At 44.7% G+C, this 18,613-nt stretch overlaps 1 protein-coding gene across 1 annotated transcript in view; it reads left to right on the top strand.

Moving 5' to 3' along the window:
- ABLIM3 (actin binding LIM protein family member 3) overlaps nt 1-18,613 on the top strand; it is a 109,805-nt gene that overhangs the window by 17,803 nt on the left and 73,389 nt on the right. The window lies entirely within an intron of this gene.

Below are 18,613 nucleotides of genomic sequence, written 5' to 3'. Positions count from 1 at the left end.
AGGAGAGAAATCTCCCTCTGCCCCCTACTACTTCCTCCATAGCCAAAATTCTGCTTTCTCTCTGCCTGACTGTGTCCCTTGAAATCTGTATTCCTTTCAAAAGATAATATCAATAAGCCCTTTCTGTGAGTGGGATTTGGGGCTTCTCTGTTTCTCATCTGAGAATCCATCCTGTGCCAATGAGTTTGGGCCTCTGGCCCACATGTTAATTATTGTACCAGGGTTCCTGGAGTCAAATGGGGACAGAATGCCTTTTTGGCTAAAAGAGAGGTATTCTGGAAGGATTTTCTTTTCTTAAAGCATTAATCTAGCTTAGAGGGGCTGAGAGAGTGAAAATGCTTGTATGTTTCATTGATGTTTGCTCCTTTTTGTCTGAGCAACACATTTAACTGGGGTTTGAGAACCAAATGTTAATGACTCTCTGGGATTTCTTGAACTTATATTGGCAATCATCATTTTTGCTGACAGTGCCAGGAAATTTAAAAAAAAAACAATATTTTAGGATGCAGAATGGTGGAAAGGGAGTCTAGTGGGGTGTGTGTGTGTGTGTGTGCGCGCGCGCACGTGCACACATGTGCACAAATGTGGAAAAGAAACCTCACTGAACAAGAGTCAGAAGGCGTGTGTAGGAGTCTGGGCACATCTCTCCAGTGCTCTAAGCCTCAATTTTTTTCATCCATAAAGCAGGCAACATGATCCTCATCTCTCCTGATTCTTGTGTTGGGTGACAATCAAATGAAACAGTGAATGAGAAAGCCTTTGGTTAGCCTCTGTTTTGCTAGCTTCTTCCCTTCACTAGTCTTTGAAAGAAAAGCCAGCATATATTTGGCTTTTTTTTTATTGTTACTTTTGGTTGCTGGCTGTGTTTCTTTTCATCATTAAAATTTCATACAGTTCTGCACAGCAGTTGAGCACAAGGCAAATCGAGCTTTATTTGGGTTATAGGTAAATGGGGCAAGGTAAAAAGAGTCAGTTTATTGTGCGTCCAGTGTCCTTATGTACAATTGTCCTCATTTTAAATATTTCATCCCATTGTTAGACCGTGCATCCAACCGTGCATTTCTGTCTCTCATTCAGAAAGCACAGTCTCTATAATTAAGTGATGATAAAAAGAGACATAGGACAGTGAGCACAGGAGAGAGGCTTTGCTCTTCTCTTTGTATCTAGAAGGGCAGCGGGCAAGCCAGACCAAAGAGAAAGAACCCTTTCATCATGCTCGTGAAAACAGGTGACTTGTTTTGGCCAACAGGCCCAGAATTTCACCCTCCAGCTCCTTTTACAATTCCCAGGTGAGTGGTGCCTGGTGACGCCCGTGTCTAGTTTGGGAAGGATATCCTGTGTACATCTCAGTAGCCCTCACCTTTTACTGCACCCTTGCTCTAAGCTCTGACACTTTTCAGCTGCTCTTTCGACAATTTCTGCTGGGTGACTAGCCTGACTAAGGCAGTGGGGCAAGAGCAGTCAGGACTTCTTCCTGCTGGAAGCCATCTGCCTCAAGATGCATTCTCTAGGACATGTCACTCATTTGAATGTGGAAGTGCCTCTGGCATATCTGTTTCCAACTGGGAATCTCTGGTGTTGAGAGAAAGCAGGATGCATTTGAGGAGAAAGAAAGAAAGCCAGTGTAGCTGTCTGTGCTGCCAGAGGGGAGATGGGTCTGAGGTGAGATAGGGAAGCTGGCAGGGACCAGGCCATGCAGGGCCTTACAGACCATGGCAAGAAATCTGGCTTTATCCCAACAGCCAAGTGAAGCCACTGAATGGTGTTAAATGCTATTGGCGGTGGTGGGAGTCAAGGTTAAGCATCATCAGATTGGCGTTTTTAAAGCATTGCTTTGGCTCCTGTGTGGAGAGTGAATGGGGGAAAGGTCCAGTCTGGACCTACTGGGATCTTCTGGACAAGAGATGTTAGGGCTCAGATGGTGCAGACCATCTTCTACTCCCAGGGCATTACATAGTCTTGATTCCCTGGCAGCTTTCATACCCTTTGTACTATCTAAAGTACTGCTTTGGAGCCTGTATTAGTTTGCCAGGGCTACCACAGCAAAAATACCATACGCGAGCGGCTTAAACAAGAGAAATTTATCTTATGATAGTTCTGGAGGCTGGAAGTCTGAGATCAAGGGATCATCAGGGTTGGTTTCTTCTGAGGCCTCTCTCCTTGGCTTGTTGACAGCCATCTTATCCCTGTGTCTTCACTCGGTCCTGATCTCTTCTTATAAGAACATAAGGACATCAGTCATATTAGAGCTCACCCTAATGACTTCATTTTAACTTCATCACCTCTTTAAAGTCCCTGACTTCAAATACAACCACATTATGATTCCCAATGTACTTTTATTTTTGGATTCCTTATAAAGGGTATTGAGATAAGATTTAGCGCTTCTGTTATTTCTCATTGTTCAATCCCTGCTGCCCGCCCCCCGCACACCCAGTAACCACATTATGTATAGGAAAAGTTGTATGACCATTTGATGGATTTCATTTGGGTTTTGGTCTTCCACCAGAATGTTGAACTTGACCATGTTGTGATTTCTATTACAGCGTGGTTTAGCCACAGAAATTTCCTGTACTGGCTACTGGTTACTTCTTGGGAGCAAGTCTTTTGCATTTGCCTTCTTTGTGGGCTCAAGAAATACCTGTTGTAGGAAACAGCTGTCAAGTTCATCCTGACCAGAAACGTAGCTCCTCATCTCATCCCACACGCGTGTCTAAATGTTTGTCCAGGACCCACAAGAATCCCCCAGCCTGTAGCATTTCACCTTGAGTAATTTAAAATCTGTTAGGGGAAATAAAGTAAGTGCAAAAGTGACACTATTATAGGGTAGAAGATGGTCTAGGTGAGTGTCTTTCTCCATACCAGGGGCAGGAGCATTACCCAGGAACTTGTTAGAAATACAAATTCTGGGCAGCCCAGGGGGCTCAGTGGTTTAGCACCGTCTTCAGCCCAAGATGTGATCCTGGAGTTCCGGGATCGAGTCCCACATCGGGCTCCCTGCATGGAGCCTGCTTCTCCCTCTGCCTGTGTCTCTGCCTCAATCTCTCTCTCTGTCTCTCATGAATAAATAAATAAAATCTTTAAAAAAAAAATACAAATTCTCAGCTCCCACCCCAGACCTATTCAATAGAAAACCCTGAGGATGGGGCCCAGCAATCTGTTTTCTCAAGATATTTAGGGATTCTGATGCAGGCTCAAGTTTGAAAACCACTGCTTAGTCATAAAAAGTACATGCCATGAGTTTTTAAAGGAGAGCTCATATTTAGAAGAGAGTGAGGGGAGAATCTGAAAATATTTCTAAAAGTATGTTGCATACGAGATAGGCCTTGAGGAGTGGGTTGGATTTTTATATTTATATGTAGATGATCATATTTACTACAATTGCCATCTGCATGTTTATGTATTTCTTTTACAAAAGTAATTAACAGCCTGGACTCTAACTCAGAAGATCTGCTAGCTGTCCCTTCCTTGCATTTTAACTGGCTCACTATGAATTGAAGCTTCTACCAACATATGCTCAGTTATAGAACTGGCAATTACAATTGGAGGCATTTTGTTGGAGGATAATTTCCATTCCAAACATAGCTTGAATGGAGGTGGAGTTCTACCTCTATATCCTTGAGGTAAAATCAGGCCAAAGCATCCTTGAATCTCAGAGTGGGTAGGGATATTTAAAATCATCTGGTCTAATATCCAGCTGTCTCTAATACTCCAAGCCTCTGAGCTGGCCTTGAGAGATGGGTGGCATCAGGACACTGAGCATAGACACACACACTTCTGCTGGCCCACTGGATGATGCTATAGCAGGGTGGGCAACCTATGGCTCAAAGGCCATTTCTGGCACACTGCCTATCTTTGTAGATAAAGTATTATTAGAACACAGCCATGCCCATTCATTTACCTAATGTCTATGGCAGCTTTTGTGCTACAATGGTGCAAAATTTTAATCCCCCCTTAAGACTGCATTTATAAGAACTCTTAGATTGCAAGTGTCAAAAACCCAGTTGAGATTAACTTAAGTTAAGCATGAATCTGTTGGCTCCTGACCCTTGAGTAGCTGCTCTGGAGATCCAAATGGACTATGTTCTCTGTGTATGCTGCTCTGGTCAGGTTGACTGCACCTCCTGTTGCTGAGCTCTCTCCCGGCTCATGCAGTCGGCTTGACTCTCCTACCTGCACTGCCCATTTCCATTCCATTCCACCCAATCCATTCTCCTAAGTTCAGATCATTTTTCTGTTGCAGTGGATTCTGGAATGGTAGCATGAACATGAGACTTGGCATCAGAAGTCCTGAGTTCTAGTCCTGACTGTGCTATTGAATACAAAAATATGAGATGAGATGTCAAGACACTGAAATGACCTCCAGTGGGTAGGGCCAGAGGGATCAGGGAATTGCCCCTCCTTGAGATCTAGAAAAGATGTGTGGTAGGAAGGTCACTGAGGTCATTTAGGTGAGAGATGCTTGTGGCTGGGACTGGGCTGGTAGAGATGGAGAGAAAGGGCTGAACTGGGGAGCTTGGTGAGGGATCCATCTGTATGCCTTGATAATGGATAGGCCATGAGAGTTTCAACAAACCCACAAATTTCAGAGTTCATCGTGTTGAAGAACTGACTCTGGTTTCAGGGACAAATGACACCATCATAAGCTGGCTCTGAGACCTTGAAGTACATTCCTCAGAACACACTGGGGAGAAAGGGAGCCCCTTTGCTTATGTCTCTGCCCACGCAGCCACCACTGTTCATCTCTGCCTGATGAGGGGTGGCTCTAATAACAGAAACAGAAACAGCTCTTCTTAGAAGAAATGACAACTTTAGAAAAGAAAGACGCTGAGTAAATTAAATGGGTGTTTAATCTACTTGTATTAGGACATTATTTCATTGCCAGATGACTTAAACATTTGTGAAGATTGGCAAACACATTGGGGAAAATATACTTTGTAATGCTCAGAGGGATATTGGCATAAAGTCATCTGTGACAACACTTTTGATATGCACTAGTATCAGTTATCAAGATTTCTAAAATTCTCATCTAAGTGCCAGAGAGCGTGTGAGTCTTCTAGTCACTAACCCAAGGGTTCTCAGCCTTTAGTGAACAAAAGACTCCAGAGGAGCTTGTCTAAAATTTAAAGTCTGCTTCAGTAGGTCTGGGGTAAAGCTCAGGAATCTGCATTTTGACAACCCATGATCCCTCTCCAGGTGATTCTGAAGCAGAGGGGTAGCTGACCACTTTGAGAAATACTCATACAACAAAAAGCACCACACCACCATGAAGAAATTTGTTCCCACTTCACTTCTACCACTGATTTCCACTATGCCACCCCCTTGTCTTACCCCACCTCTGCTCACCTAACTTTCCTCTCCACAAACGTTCTCTGACTGCTTGGATGTTCCAGAGCATAGCACCTTTGGTTTCACAAAATGCCTGCAGCAACAAGTGACAGTCCCCAACTAAAAGTAGCTTGAAGAATCTAGCCACGTCTATTTCATAGGCTAGAAAAGTCAGAGGGGCAGATCCAAGGCAGGTTGAGTTAGAGGCTCAGCATCATCTTCAAGCACCCAGATTCTTTACAACTCAGGTGGCTCCCCCTCAGAATCCATCGTGGGCAGCAGAGGTGCCTTTCCAGCATCCACGGTGGACAGAAACCTCCAGAGGCTGGGAAAAGCAAAGAAAACCTTCCTCTTCCATCTGACATCCCCTGGATCTCACTGGCCAAGAGTCTATCACACCCCTTTGCCTAAATCCGTCAGTTGGCACAGGAATAAGTTTATTAGAATCAGTTTCATCAATCAAGATTCCCTCCCCATGTAAAGACCGAAAGACATGGCTGTTCAGGGGAGAACCAACAAAAGTAGGTTTGCTCCAGGAGACAGGGGTTCTTGTAGCAGATGAAGAGATGAATGACTGTTAAGCTGGCAGCAGTAGTGTCTGCTACAGACTCCTCTTCCTCTCTTGGAGTCACATGAAGACAGGGGCCACGTCCACCTCATCCGTCCTTGAGTCCTCAGCGAGAGGCTGTGAGTCCTGTTGGATCCGTGAGGTCCAGCATGAAATGGTCCTGGACTGTGTTTAACTTAAATTGATAGCAGATTACTATTTAGAGGGAAAACTGTGATTAATTAAGACATAAAGTGGTCGACTACAAGTGACAAAACTGCAACTCAAACATATATATATTTTTAGAAAGGGACTCTGCTATATTGGTTCACATAATGGGGAAGTTCAGAAGTGATGGTGGCTTCAGGCCCATCTGGATCCACAGACTCAAGTGATGGATTCAGGAACCTGTTCGTCCTCTTATCTCTAGTAGTCAGTCTCTCCCAACGTGGGGGGCGAGATGGCAGCAGGGGCCCCAGACTACCTCCTCCCACTTTGGCCACCCAGATGGCTCCTCCAAGAGCTCCTGTAGAAAAACCCCAGAGACGACATGGTCACAAGCCTGCCAATCAGGCAGAGAATTGGGGTCCTCTGATTGGCCAGGCTCAGGGTACTTGCCAACCCTGTGTTGAAAGAGGGTCAGCCCACCCGAACTCCACCAAGCGGGTTCCCCACAGGAAAAAGAGGTTGTGTGTGCCAGAAGAAGCTGAGCAGATGCTGAGCCGGCAAAACAACAGATGTCCACTACATTTACGGATGGAAAAAGCTATTTGCAGGGCATTCTACATGGGCCAAATGGTAATTGAGAACTACTTGCTGATACACACAGAAAGTAAACATTTCCCCCTCATCCCCCAGACTAAATAGGTTCAGTTTTCAACCTCGAACAATGGTTTATTTCCTGAAGACAAAAAAAGCAACTCTTGCCTGTTGATTTTCAGGGGGGAGGGGGATCTTTCGTTTTATAAAATCTTTTATCTCAAAGGGAAGTGTATTATTCATCTTTTCTCCCAATTGTCTGTTAGTCTTTTTATTCTGCCCCTTTCTTGGTTACTCATCATGTCTTGACTTCTTTGTCCCAGGTACCATGTGTCAACAATCTACTATCAAATACAAAATGGTGCCACCTCCAGTTGTGTTCTTTCTCTCTCCCCTTTTCCTTCAGAAATAATTCATGGAGCATGTGGGTGTCTCAGTTGGTTGAGATGGGGATTCTTGATTTCTGCTCAGATCATGATCTCAGGGTCTTAGGATAGAGCCCCACATTGGGCAAAGCCCTGCCTTGGGTGCTGTGCTCAGTAGGGAGTCTGCTTGAGGATTCTCTGTTCTCCTTCAGCCTCTCCCCCAACTGACATTCTCTCTCTCTCTAATAAATAAAAAAATCTTTAGGGAAAAGAAAGAAAGAACTCATTAAAATGTTAGCACTCCATTTTTGGACCTCTCTGATTTTCTTACCAAACTCTACCTGAGGCTGTAGCATTTAGGGATGTGTTTTCATTATTCATTCATTTGGCAAGTATGAGTTGAGTGCTTACTAGCCCAGGGACTGGATGTAGCTTTAAAGATGCAATTAAAAAAATATATCTTCCCTATTCATTCTGGAATTTCCTTTGGAATGGGAGATGTATTTACTTTAGATTTATATCTCCATAATATTTACCTTCATTTTGTTATCATTACTGCTGCTACCATTATCATGATCATTACAGAAGGCTTCGGCTTAGCACTTGCAATATACCAGAGGATGGGACAAAAAGCACTTCCATGAAGAAAGCACTATATATACACCACTTATGCTCCATTCAAAAATTCTGAAAGGCAAACTTATTATCCTCATTTTACAGAGCGGGAAGCTAAGGCTCAGTGACATGGCCCTTGGCTTAATCTCATACAGCCTGCGATCCAAGTCTGGATTTGAACCCAGATTTGACAGGTCCCACAGCCTGTTCTCTTTCCAGGTCACAAAAGCTACTTCAAAAATTTCATGGATTAAAAAAAAAAAAATTTCATGGATAGCAATGAAAATTTGCTTGGTTTTCTGGGAGGGCTAAGGTTCACATCCACCACCTTGGATGTGGACTACAGGATGTGGCCTTTGAGTTGTGGGTCCTGTAGTGAGGATAAATGTGCACCCTTCATCCTAATTCCACTTGTGACATGGCAGACGTGTTTGAGGCTACATCCATTTGTCCCCAACCCATACATCCACAATTTCAAATACTGCTCTCTGAAGGGCCTTGGGCCTTGGTCTCCTCATTGGCAACACTTTGAGGCTTGTTGTAGGTAAGGATGTCTAATAGGACTTTCTGCACTAGTGAAAATGTTCTATTTCTGTGCTATTCGATACAATTGCCACTTGTATCCACTGAATACTTAAAACGTGGCTAGCATGACTAAGAAACGGCAGTTTTAATTTTACTTAATTTTAATTTAAATAGCCACATATAAAGAATGATTACTATATGGGACACTGCAAACCTAGAATAATTTTTACCATTCTTTTCACTTCTGATCTTATACATATTACTGGGTTGCAAAGAACATTTTTTAATGAAATGGCATGAAGTATTGGAATGGAATAAATAAAAAAAATCAGCACATATTATGTGTACTAAAAATAAGTCTTTTTGTGAGATTTTTGTTTCACATATTTGTGTACTGGGTCATTTTGCAAAATTAATTTCATGGATCATGGTCAAAAGAAGTTTGCAAACCTTTGCCTACCCCTGAGTAATGTCACAGAGACCTTGAGAGTGACAGGTTTATATGGTGCTCCTTTATCCAGCCTGGGGTTTTGCAAGACCTCATTTTAGGAATATTCTGTTCATCCAGATCCTACAGGCATATGGTGAGCACATGACTTCTCAAATGGTAATTGGAAGTGACTTTGTGGTCATCTATCTGTCTGGATACAGAGATCCCAAACTGGTGGCCCACGGGCATAATACACCCCACAGACAGGCCTTTCAGGGACCTTAACATGATTTTGCAGGACAATAATCCCCTGGGGCTCAGTAGCTTCTTCTCCTGTGGGTGAGCTGCTCTCTGAGGTTTGATCCCTTGGATTGCTTTTCCACCGAGGCTACCTGCCTGGCCCCTGAGCGCATTATGTGTTGCAATCTTATTTAATATGCATAGAATATTGTATCTGAAAGGAAACTGAGAGATCCAAGAATGCAAGCCTTTTCCTCTATAGACGGAAAACAGTGACCCAGGAATGGGGCCTGTTCTGCCTGAGGCCTCACGCAAAATAAATGCTTCCCCTTCTCAGGGAAGAACCAGATATTAACAGAAATCTTGGTAGGACAGAGGTGGAAGGAAGGAAGGGAGAGATGGAAGGAGGGAAGAAACAGAGAAGGAGGGAAGGAAGGAGGAGATGGGACACGGGGAAGATGGTGAGCCATCCTCTCAGCCTGGGGAAAGGAGGGCCTGATGGCTCAGGTCTGGGGTTGGGGGGAGCTATTATGGAATAATCTGCCCTCTGAGCACTGAGGCTGCTTGGGACAGCTTGGAGAATTCCCTGGCTTATGTCACTTGCACCTCATTTTGGCCTCCTCTCAGGCAAACTGTCCTGATCTGAAGCAAGAGCATTTCCCTGTTTGCCTGGTGTGGCCAGCATGGTGAGGATCCTCCCCTCTCTGAGCCTCAGGGCTGTGTCTGTAAAGGTGTGAGTGTGGATGAGATGGAGCAGAAGGGGCCCTAGGGGCCAGCTTGGAGAGAGAGGGAGTCACAAGTAGGTGGCATGTCAGGCCCTCCCGCTGGTCAACCACAGAAGCTCTGTGAGCCCCAGGCAAGAACCACAGGAGCTGTGCCTTCTAGTACCTGGCAGTGCAGGAGAGAAGCTGGCCAAGGGTGAGGCAAAAAGGAAGAGGTAGGAACCATAGTGATCTGGGAGGATTTAGAAACAAACACCAGGCTGCCCAAACAAAGCACATCTGGGAGCCCCATCCAATACAGGCACCCCCTGGTCTAAGGGATGTCCCTGAATGCCCACCAGGTCACCCTGTGTTTGTTTCCATTCCATGCAGATTTGCGATGGAATCAGTACAGCCTAGAGGCCATTCCATCATTTCAAGGAAGGGTTTGAAGCTTAAAAAAAAAAAAAAAAAAGGAAAGAAAGAAAGAAGGGAAACAAAACTAAGCAAAACGAAACCTCTAGACTAGATGTTTACTATATGCCTTCTGCTCTAATGCTGAAAACCCACAAGTCAAGGGGAGCCCGGGTGAAAGCTGATGTTTCTTGCATTTCTCAACAGTATATCCGAGCCTGATGGCCAACCAGCGTCAGGAAGCAAACATTGTATAAGTATTAAAACCTCTGGCTCAGAGGCCAAGGGACTGAGTCACTCAGAGCATAAAGACAATTGCTGGCTTCCTGGAGTTACTCTACATCCATCGCGGCTTCCAGGGCCTCAGACGAAACCCAAATATATTTTCAGATAAGCTGTAGAGATACTGGAAAGGGTACCTCCAGGTCCCAGGGCAAGGCACCCCCATACTGCCTGCTGGGGATGCTCGGGCAGGTCCCCTTCTTTCCCTCAGGATACATGGGGCAGAAGGAGGCCAGGGTGGGAATGCCATCTGGGAGAGAAAGTCAAGGCTCTTCTAGGTCTTCAGTGCCTGTCTGAACACTAGCTCCAACCTTTACATGTGGGGTGACTTCAGGCAAGTTAATTAACCTTCTCTGTGCCTCAGATTGGCCATAGATAAAAGAGAGATCCTATCGTATTTATCTCCTGGGGCTGCAAGAATTCAGTGAGATGCTAAGTGTGAAGCCCTTAGCAAGGGGCCTGGCACATTGTAATTGCCCAATGTCTGTTATTGCTTAGCTCTTCTTATAGCCTCTCGGAGTCCCTGACTGGGGGCTTGGTAAAGATAGTGAGGGACAGCGCCAGCAGTGACAGGAGACCTGGCGTTGAATGACAGGAGCCACCCCCAAGTGGGAAAAATGCAAGATATCCTAGGGATTTCCCCTTCTGCAACAGGTCTCAACTATTCCTCAGCCATTCTCCCCCAGCTCTGCAGGTCATAGTCTTAAAACCCAGTGCCCAAGTGCAGCAAGATGGTATTCTTGAAATATTAACTGGTATTTCCCTCAGCCTCCCCTCTTGCTCCTTCTCCCTCTATTCAGGGAGGGAGGCCTCAGGGCCAGGATGGGCAGCAGAAGGCAGAGACAAGAGGTCGCTTCCTGGCTTTTGAATTTCCAAAGTCTGTGCCCTTAGAACAGGAAGGATCCATCACAAAGCTAAATATGCTAGAGAACGTGTAAATTAGAGAGGGCAGAAAGGCCTCCTTTACTCCCAGCTAACAAAAATGGAAGATTCCCTGGCCCAGCGGTGGGGAGGAAAATCTCAGGGCAAGAAATGAGAACACAGATCTATTTGAGTCCTTAGAAAGAGGCCCATCATGCTGCCCCGCTGGGCGGTGCCCTCGAACATAACCCCAGTGAAGAGCAGGATGGGGGGCGCAGACTGGCTGCAACTTAGTTTCTGCCTATCTTGAAATAGGAACCAGACTGACCTATCAGAAAGAAGTGAGCAGCCTTTTTTTTTTTTAATCAAAGCATTTTATTGAATTCAATCAGAAATATATGGGGTTTTTTTTCTTTTTCTTTTTCTTTTTTTAAATTTACACTCATAAGATTAACATAAAAATAAGTGGAAAGTGAATTCTCTGACATTGTACCTGGACCAGCTTTCTGAATATACCAAATCAATAACAAATCTGCAGTTCCCATTTTAGCAGGTGCCCTCACTCTGGAGTGAGGGGTGCATTCCAGCGGTGGGCTGCAGGTGGGGCCTCCTCATCCAGGGCCCCGCCATGTAAGGGCCCAGCTGGGTCCAGGCAGCGCCTGTCTGCTGTAGCTGTAGCGTGGCAGCTGGCTGTCAGGCAAGAGCGGTCTGTCTGGCCAAGAGCGTGCCGTTCTGACACATGTCCTGACAGCACATTTCTGAAGAAGGTGGCACAAGCCATGTTGCCAGCTGCACTCCATGACCATGGAGCACGCTGACGAGCCTGGCAGAGAGAGGCCGTGGGAGAGTTTCTGTTGGGGGGAAGGTTTTACAGTCTCATCTTGGGGGTGACAGACTGTGTTACTGACGCTACTGCCCTGCTGACACGGGAAAGTGTGGCCAGGCCGGGCCATCTGGGCAGGGACCCGGGGATTCCCAGAGGGCTCCTGCCTCTGCACTGCGACAGCTGCCAGCACCTGCGGAGCCTAACTCTCCGGGGAGCCCAACCCGCATACCTGTCAGGCCGTCCATCCTGTGCCAGGGAAGTGGCTCAAGGCGGCCATCCCATGGCCCCGGGGGCAGCCAGCACGGCCTCTTCATCCACAGCCACAGATGCTGGATTACTGTGCCCAGTGTCCTGGTCTGGACCCTGCAAACGTTATCCTTCAATCTGTGAAATACATGAATGTATTTTAAATCAGCCGGATAGGGATCCCTGGGTGGCGCAGCGGTTTGGCGCCTGCCTTTGGCCCAGGGCGCGATCCTGGAGACCCAGGATCGAATCCCACATCAGGCTCCCGGTGCATGGAGCCTGCTTCTCCCTCTGCCTGTGTCTCTGCCCCTCTCTCTCTCTCTCTCTCTCTCTCTGTGACTATCATAAATAAATAAAAATTTTAAAAAATAAAAAAAATAAATCAGCCGGATAATGGATGGATGATTACTGTGGGGAGAATAATCGGATACCCCCAGTAGACTCCCCCAAGCCCACTCCCTCCCCAGAAGGAACCACTCTTGGCTCTTTTGCATGGCAGGCAGTAGAGCTTCTTGGTGAGAACTGCCTAGGTTCAGATCCTACCTCTGCCATTTACTAATGCTATGGCTGTGGGTGAGTGACCTCAGCTCTTTGGGCCTCACTTTCCCTATCTATAAAACAGGGATAAGAATATTTCCCCCTCCTGAATAACCAGAACTCAGTGAGATGGCATATGTACATTGCTGAGCACAGTTCCGGGCAGAGTAACCACTGCAAATAACTGTCTCTTATCCTTCCAGGACTTTCCTTATGCATTGTCCCTGCTCTTTCTTCATGCATGGCTTCATTCTGAGCTCCCTCCTTATGCTTCTGCATCTTAGACTGACTCCCCAGCCCACATGGGCTAATGCTAAGTATCAGCATGACTCCAGATCTATGAAAATATATTCTTTGGTGAACTCTCTCCCCCACCTTTTGTGACCTGTGGGCCTGCTGCAGGTTGAGCTCTCTTTCATCCCATTATCCTAAAACACACACCCTCAGACACTGACATGGGCAAACCGAAGTTCTCACCCTCTCCCTCTGGGCCTCAGCCTTCTCATTTGCTAAAGGAAACCATTAGACTCATTTTATTCATTCTTTTATTTATCCATCAAGCGCTTATCGAGCATTTAACGTGCTTGGCACTGAGGTGCAGTGGCCAACGTAACACACGTGGTCCCTGCCACAATGAGGCTTGCAATCTCATATAGTAGGTAGGTAACCTCCTAGTTCAGGGAGCTCTGATTGGTTCCTGGGATTCACACAATAAACATCGATGTAATGACACAATGAGATAACACATACATGGCCCTTAGGCATTACCAAAAGCAGCTCTCATGATCTCCCTACCAGATTTTCAGAAAACAAATCACTCACCTATTCTAAGTATGCACACACAACTGTCAATGCCAACACGTCCCCCTGGAAACAGCAGATGTGCCCAAAATACACCGCCCCAGGAAAACGTAGATCATAGCCTCTGTTTCCCACAACAGGAAACACCTAATTTACACATTCCTCTGCAGGATACATCAAAAGCGTGTCAGCCACCCACCTCTACAGCCCACAGAAACCCATACACAAAAGCTCAGAGATGGGGGGAGAAAGAAGAGGTGGCTTTGAGGTGGTGAACAGGCTTCTCTTCCTGACAGGCAGCTGGGAGGGAAAACCAGAAAACCTTTGCCCAAGTTGGACTGGTCCCAAAATGGATTTGATGATGTTTGAGCCAAACTCGGGTGCACATGGCAGGGGCAATCCTAAAGAATTCCTACGTTGAATTGGAGGGGGTGGTGCATGACTTCAGAGACCTTCTGATATTAACTACTGCTTCTATTTCTTAAGTCCACCTGGTATCTTAAGCACTTTTATATCATTTAAGTAGTTTAATACTCACACATGACCTGAGTTCTTCCCATTCTAGAGATGAGCAAACTGAGACAGGTGTCATGTGCTTAACTTGTTTAAGGTAACACAGCCGGCAGGCAACAGAGCTAGAGTGCAAACTGAGCCCCCCCTAAGTCTAGCATCCACACCCTGAACCTCTCTGCACCTGGTGCCCGTCACGCAGGGATCCCATGTCACTGTCATCATACCACAGGAGACAGGATCAGGGCTGCAGGCCCTGATTCAACTCCAAAACCAAACTCAAGGCTGGTGTTATAAACTATGCTTCTACGCAGACCCCACCCTCACCTTTCAAGCAGACTGCTTTCTCCCCATGAAATGACTGGATCCACTGTCGAGTCTCCTCCTCGAAACTTAGAAAATACCTGTGAACACACTCAGGGTACTTTGGGTCCTAATGAAGCTGTGAGGAGCCAACGTGTGACAGCTGCCGCACCCCGCGGTTTCCCAGGGCCCGGGGCGGTTGCAAGCTCATTTGTGAACTAGTTGATTCTCTGCTTGATGTTTCGACTTCAACCAGAAGCTCCACTGTTGTTATTACACTTCCAGCCAGTTATTCACAGTTTGTTGTACTGTCTCCAAGTCAGGTTTGTCGCTCTTTTTAAATTTATATCCCAGGATGGCATAGGTGCTTCTGCCTCTTAAAGACAATTTTAAAGATGACTCCATTAAAAAGGGAGGGACATTTTTTCCCTACACTGTCAGGCAACCCTCAGGAGAGGAAAGGACAAATTGTTCAAGCACCATCAGTATCCAGGAGAACATAACTTAGGTCATGTTGTCTGTGAGAGAGGAAGCATGCCATTAGCTGCTTTTAAAAAGACCCTAATCTCGTAACCTCACCATCTAGTTTAAGAGCGAGACCAGTTCATGGAGAGAAGGGAGTGGGGAGGGAGGAAGAAGCACTGAAAAGGACACCCCAAGCCAGAACCAGCTTTTAATTGGAGGGAATGTTATAAATCATTTGTCCAATCTCCTCAGTGACTGCGGAGGGAGGATGTGTCCAGTAAAGCCAGGTCACAGCAAAGAGGGATCTGGAAGCCAGGGTACCCCAGCCTTGTCTATGAGAAACACCTGAGACAAGGAATGACAGCCAGCCCGAGAGAGGAAGAAAAAGCCGGGTGGAGGAATTGGGTGCTGAGTTTATTTCTTGCTCCTTTGACTCACATGCTCCCTGTAACTTACTAGGAGGCCAGCCACTCCTCCCCTTCCGCTTTGCCCTTGTGCTCCAACACTTTTAAATTATTTTTATCACATTTGGGAAGAGCTTTACTTGCAAATTTAGTCATGGAATTAAGCTATATCTTCCCCCAGACCTGAAGATCTGCTACACATATATTTCAGACCCTTCAATTTTCATCCCAAAGGCATTGTCCAGCTGATTTTCCTTCTTAAAAAAGAATACTAACAGCCCTTGCCAGTTGATTTCTTTGCTTCTATCCTTGGAAAAATTGAGATTGTTAAGTCTCACAGTGCCTGAAAAATTGTGATTTAAAAAAATTAGTATTTATTTTATGTTCAGAATCTTTGGTTTCCGGATCAAATTCAGGATGGGTGAATGTGTGCGTAATGGTTCCTATTGCAAACTGCTTTTGAGTACAACTGTAAAACTCTTAAAAGATGAAAACGAATAATTTAAGTCTGAGGTGGTATTTCTAAATTAATTTGTACATGTTATTTTTATATAAATAGGATTCAACCAGACTTAAATTCTTGTTCTCCCATTTTCAACGTCTGGTGTTCCGTTTGAGGATCTATAAAGTTGTAACGTCCAATGATGGTACCACTAGCCATATGTGGCTATTTAAATGCAAATTTATATTAATTAAAATGGAATAAAATTAAAAATTCAGTATTTCAGTCATACTAGCCATATTTCAAGTGCCCAACAGTCACATATGGCTAGTAATTATTATATTGGACAGTGTAGATATAGAACATTTCTATACTCAGAAATCTCCTGGACAGCCCTCCTTACAGACTAGGAACTTGGAATGTCTCTCCTAGGTGCCCTTTACTGGACAAATAACATTAAACAGAAGCCAGAGATTCCCTACACACATTTTAGAACCATATCACATCATCTAGGTGTCTAAACTTGATAGCTTCATAGATTATTTCACAAGTCAGCAGAGCTAATGTCCTTTGAGGCTCATGGCTGCTCTAAAATGTTGCTCTCAAGGATAGGGAGTTCAAAATTCAAGAACAAGTCAATTTGAAATTCAGGAGTCATTTGCACATAGGACAAATGTTATAATGCATGTGACTGGTTTGTAGTAGTTTCTGAGATAAAAAAAATTAGTGGAAATAATAACCAGCAGAAAATCAACAATAAAATTTTAATGTTTTGGTGGAGGTGGTGGTTAGAAATTGTGGGAAGAAATAGCACCTTCCATACACACCTACACACAGAGAATAAGATTTGATTAAGTTGTTGATTTAATTACCCCAGGATACAAAATCTTGTTGGAAATGAGGTGACTTTTAGGGCAGGAGCAGATACGGCATATCTCAGCTTAGCTCCCCTTGACCCCTAGAGTTTCTTTTTTTTTTTTTTTTAATTTTTTGTCACTATCTAGATAAGGAAAGGTCTTCACACCTCTATAAGCTCAAATCTTGCTACACTGCTGCCCTTTTATAATCACAGTTTACATCAGCAATCTGGAGGAACTCACACGAAGGATGCCTACATTTCTATTTATAAGATTATTTACAAACATCAGACATTTGTGGGTTTCCAGCCACAGTCAGCAGCACCAAAGCAGCACCCTCATCCTAAGGGAAGCAGCGGAGTTAGGGCTGGGGGGCCCATCACTAACTCTGCCCCCAGAAAACCTATTTTCTCAATCTATCTGCTCACTAGGATTTTATACCTTTTTATCTGAGTGGTTCAAAGACTGAGTCTTGACCAAAGACCATGATCACAAATCCATTTCCCCAGAAAATCAAATCAGGAAAAAAATCTTACTGATCTTGGAAGTTGGTTCTTGAGGAAGAAAGTGCGTTAAATTAGAAGAGGGAGATGAAAATGTGTGCAGTGATTCTGGAGGAACTTTTGGATACTTCAGAGACCTCTCATCACTGTTGGTGATGATTATCCTGTTAGCTGTTACTTGGTTTTTAGACTCACAGTTTTGCTTCTCTCAACAATCGTGGATCACTAGACTGCTCAAGATAAACAGGATCTACATTTTTCTCACAAACTGATAGGAGAGGGGAGAGTGAAATATTTTTAGGGGTGGTAAGCACAAATCAGAGAAATAAGAAAAGGAGACGGGATGAATGCTTATGGACATTCTGGGGGTGAGGAAGGATTGCTCTGAGCTATGGGGCAGGTGTGATGATCATGGTACCAGTGAGCATTTGTGGAACACTTCAAAATGCTTTATGTGTATTAACCCATTTAGTGAGTTAATTAATGATTTCATTAACTAGCTAACTCACTTAAATTTTGTCTGAAATTTAAGACAGGAAAAAGTTGAGTAAGAGGCATGAACTCCTCGAGAGAAAGATTGTGAGAAGGATATTATTCCCCCACCTCAGAGTTGTCGGATGCAACACTTTCAGGGCTAAGTAACCAGCTTTTTGCCCTACAGCACACTGGTGATTCAGGATAGCTGTAAGTGGAAGATGATTGAAAGTCCTGCTTTCCTGTTACTTGTCTTTAAAAGGAGAAAGGCAGCTGAGATCAGTTATGGAGGCCATCTTGGAAAATCTGAAGAAAGCTGTAGGATAATGTTCAGAACACCAAATTTTATATTTCATTAAAAATTAGATCCCAGGTGTATGCATCAGAATATGCTGTGGTGACAAGGCTATGAAAACAAAAATTCCTCCTTTTTCACAATAGATATTCATCCCGGGTTAGCCTTGGAGCTGCACTCCATGACTCAACCAGGATCCAGGCTGATGCATCCGGTACACTATCTGGGGTATCACTGATTGTGGGCTATGGAAAAAGCAATATGGCAGATCACAGACTGGCTCATAGGACTTCCAGTTGAAAGTGACACATGCACTTTCCATTCACCTTTCATTGCCAAGCAAGACACCATGTGCCATCTTTCATGTGCCTGGAATAAAAGATTCAAATTTCAGTGAACAGCCATTAACAACTGCCACACTAGGTCAGGGAGCCCTGAATCGAGTAATCTCTAAGTTCCTTTGCAGTCCAAGGTTCATGTGACTCCAGATTAATTTCTAATATGCTTATTCAAAATTTAGGCAGTAAACCTGTAGGTCTAAATGGTAGACATCAATTTCCCTCCAATCAGGTGGTCATCTTTATAGCCAGAACAAGAGTGAGCCTTCTCCTAACAAGCGAAAGATTTTGGACTGTTGCTTTAACTTTGGGAATTGAGGAACTGACGTTCTCTCCTGATCCCCCTAGGGGCTTCCTATAAGAAAGATTTGGTTCCTTATTGGCAAAGTTACCTCAGTAGCTTATACCATAATGAGGTGGGACCAGACAGCTCTCAATACCCCTTCCAACCCTGAATTTTCTTATTCTAAGCAGGTGCCTATTATTATTAAATTCCAGATGACCAGATTTTAGAGTGGTCAAGCTAAGTATACGTCAGGAACAGGAGA

Source organism: Canis lupus, chromosome 4 (genome assembly GCF_048164855.1).
Source record: "Canis lupus baileyi chromosome 4, mCanLup2.hap1, whole genome shotgun sequence".
In the NCBI taxonomy this organism is placed as follows: Eukaryota; Metazoa; Chordata; class Mammalia; order Carnivora; family Canidae; genus Canis; species Canis lupus.
Note: the sequence above shows the minus strand (reverse complement) of the source record. Positions and strands in the feature narration are given on the sequence as shown.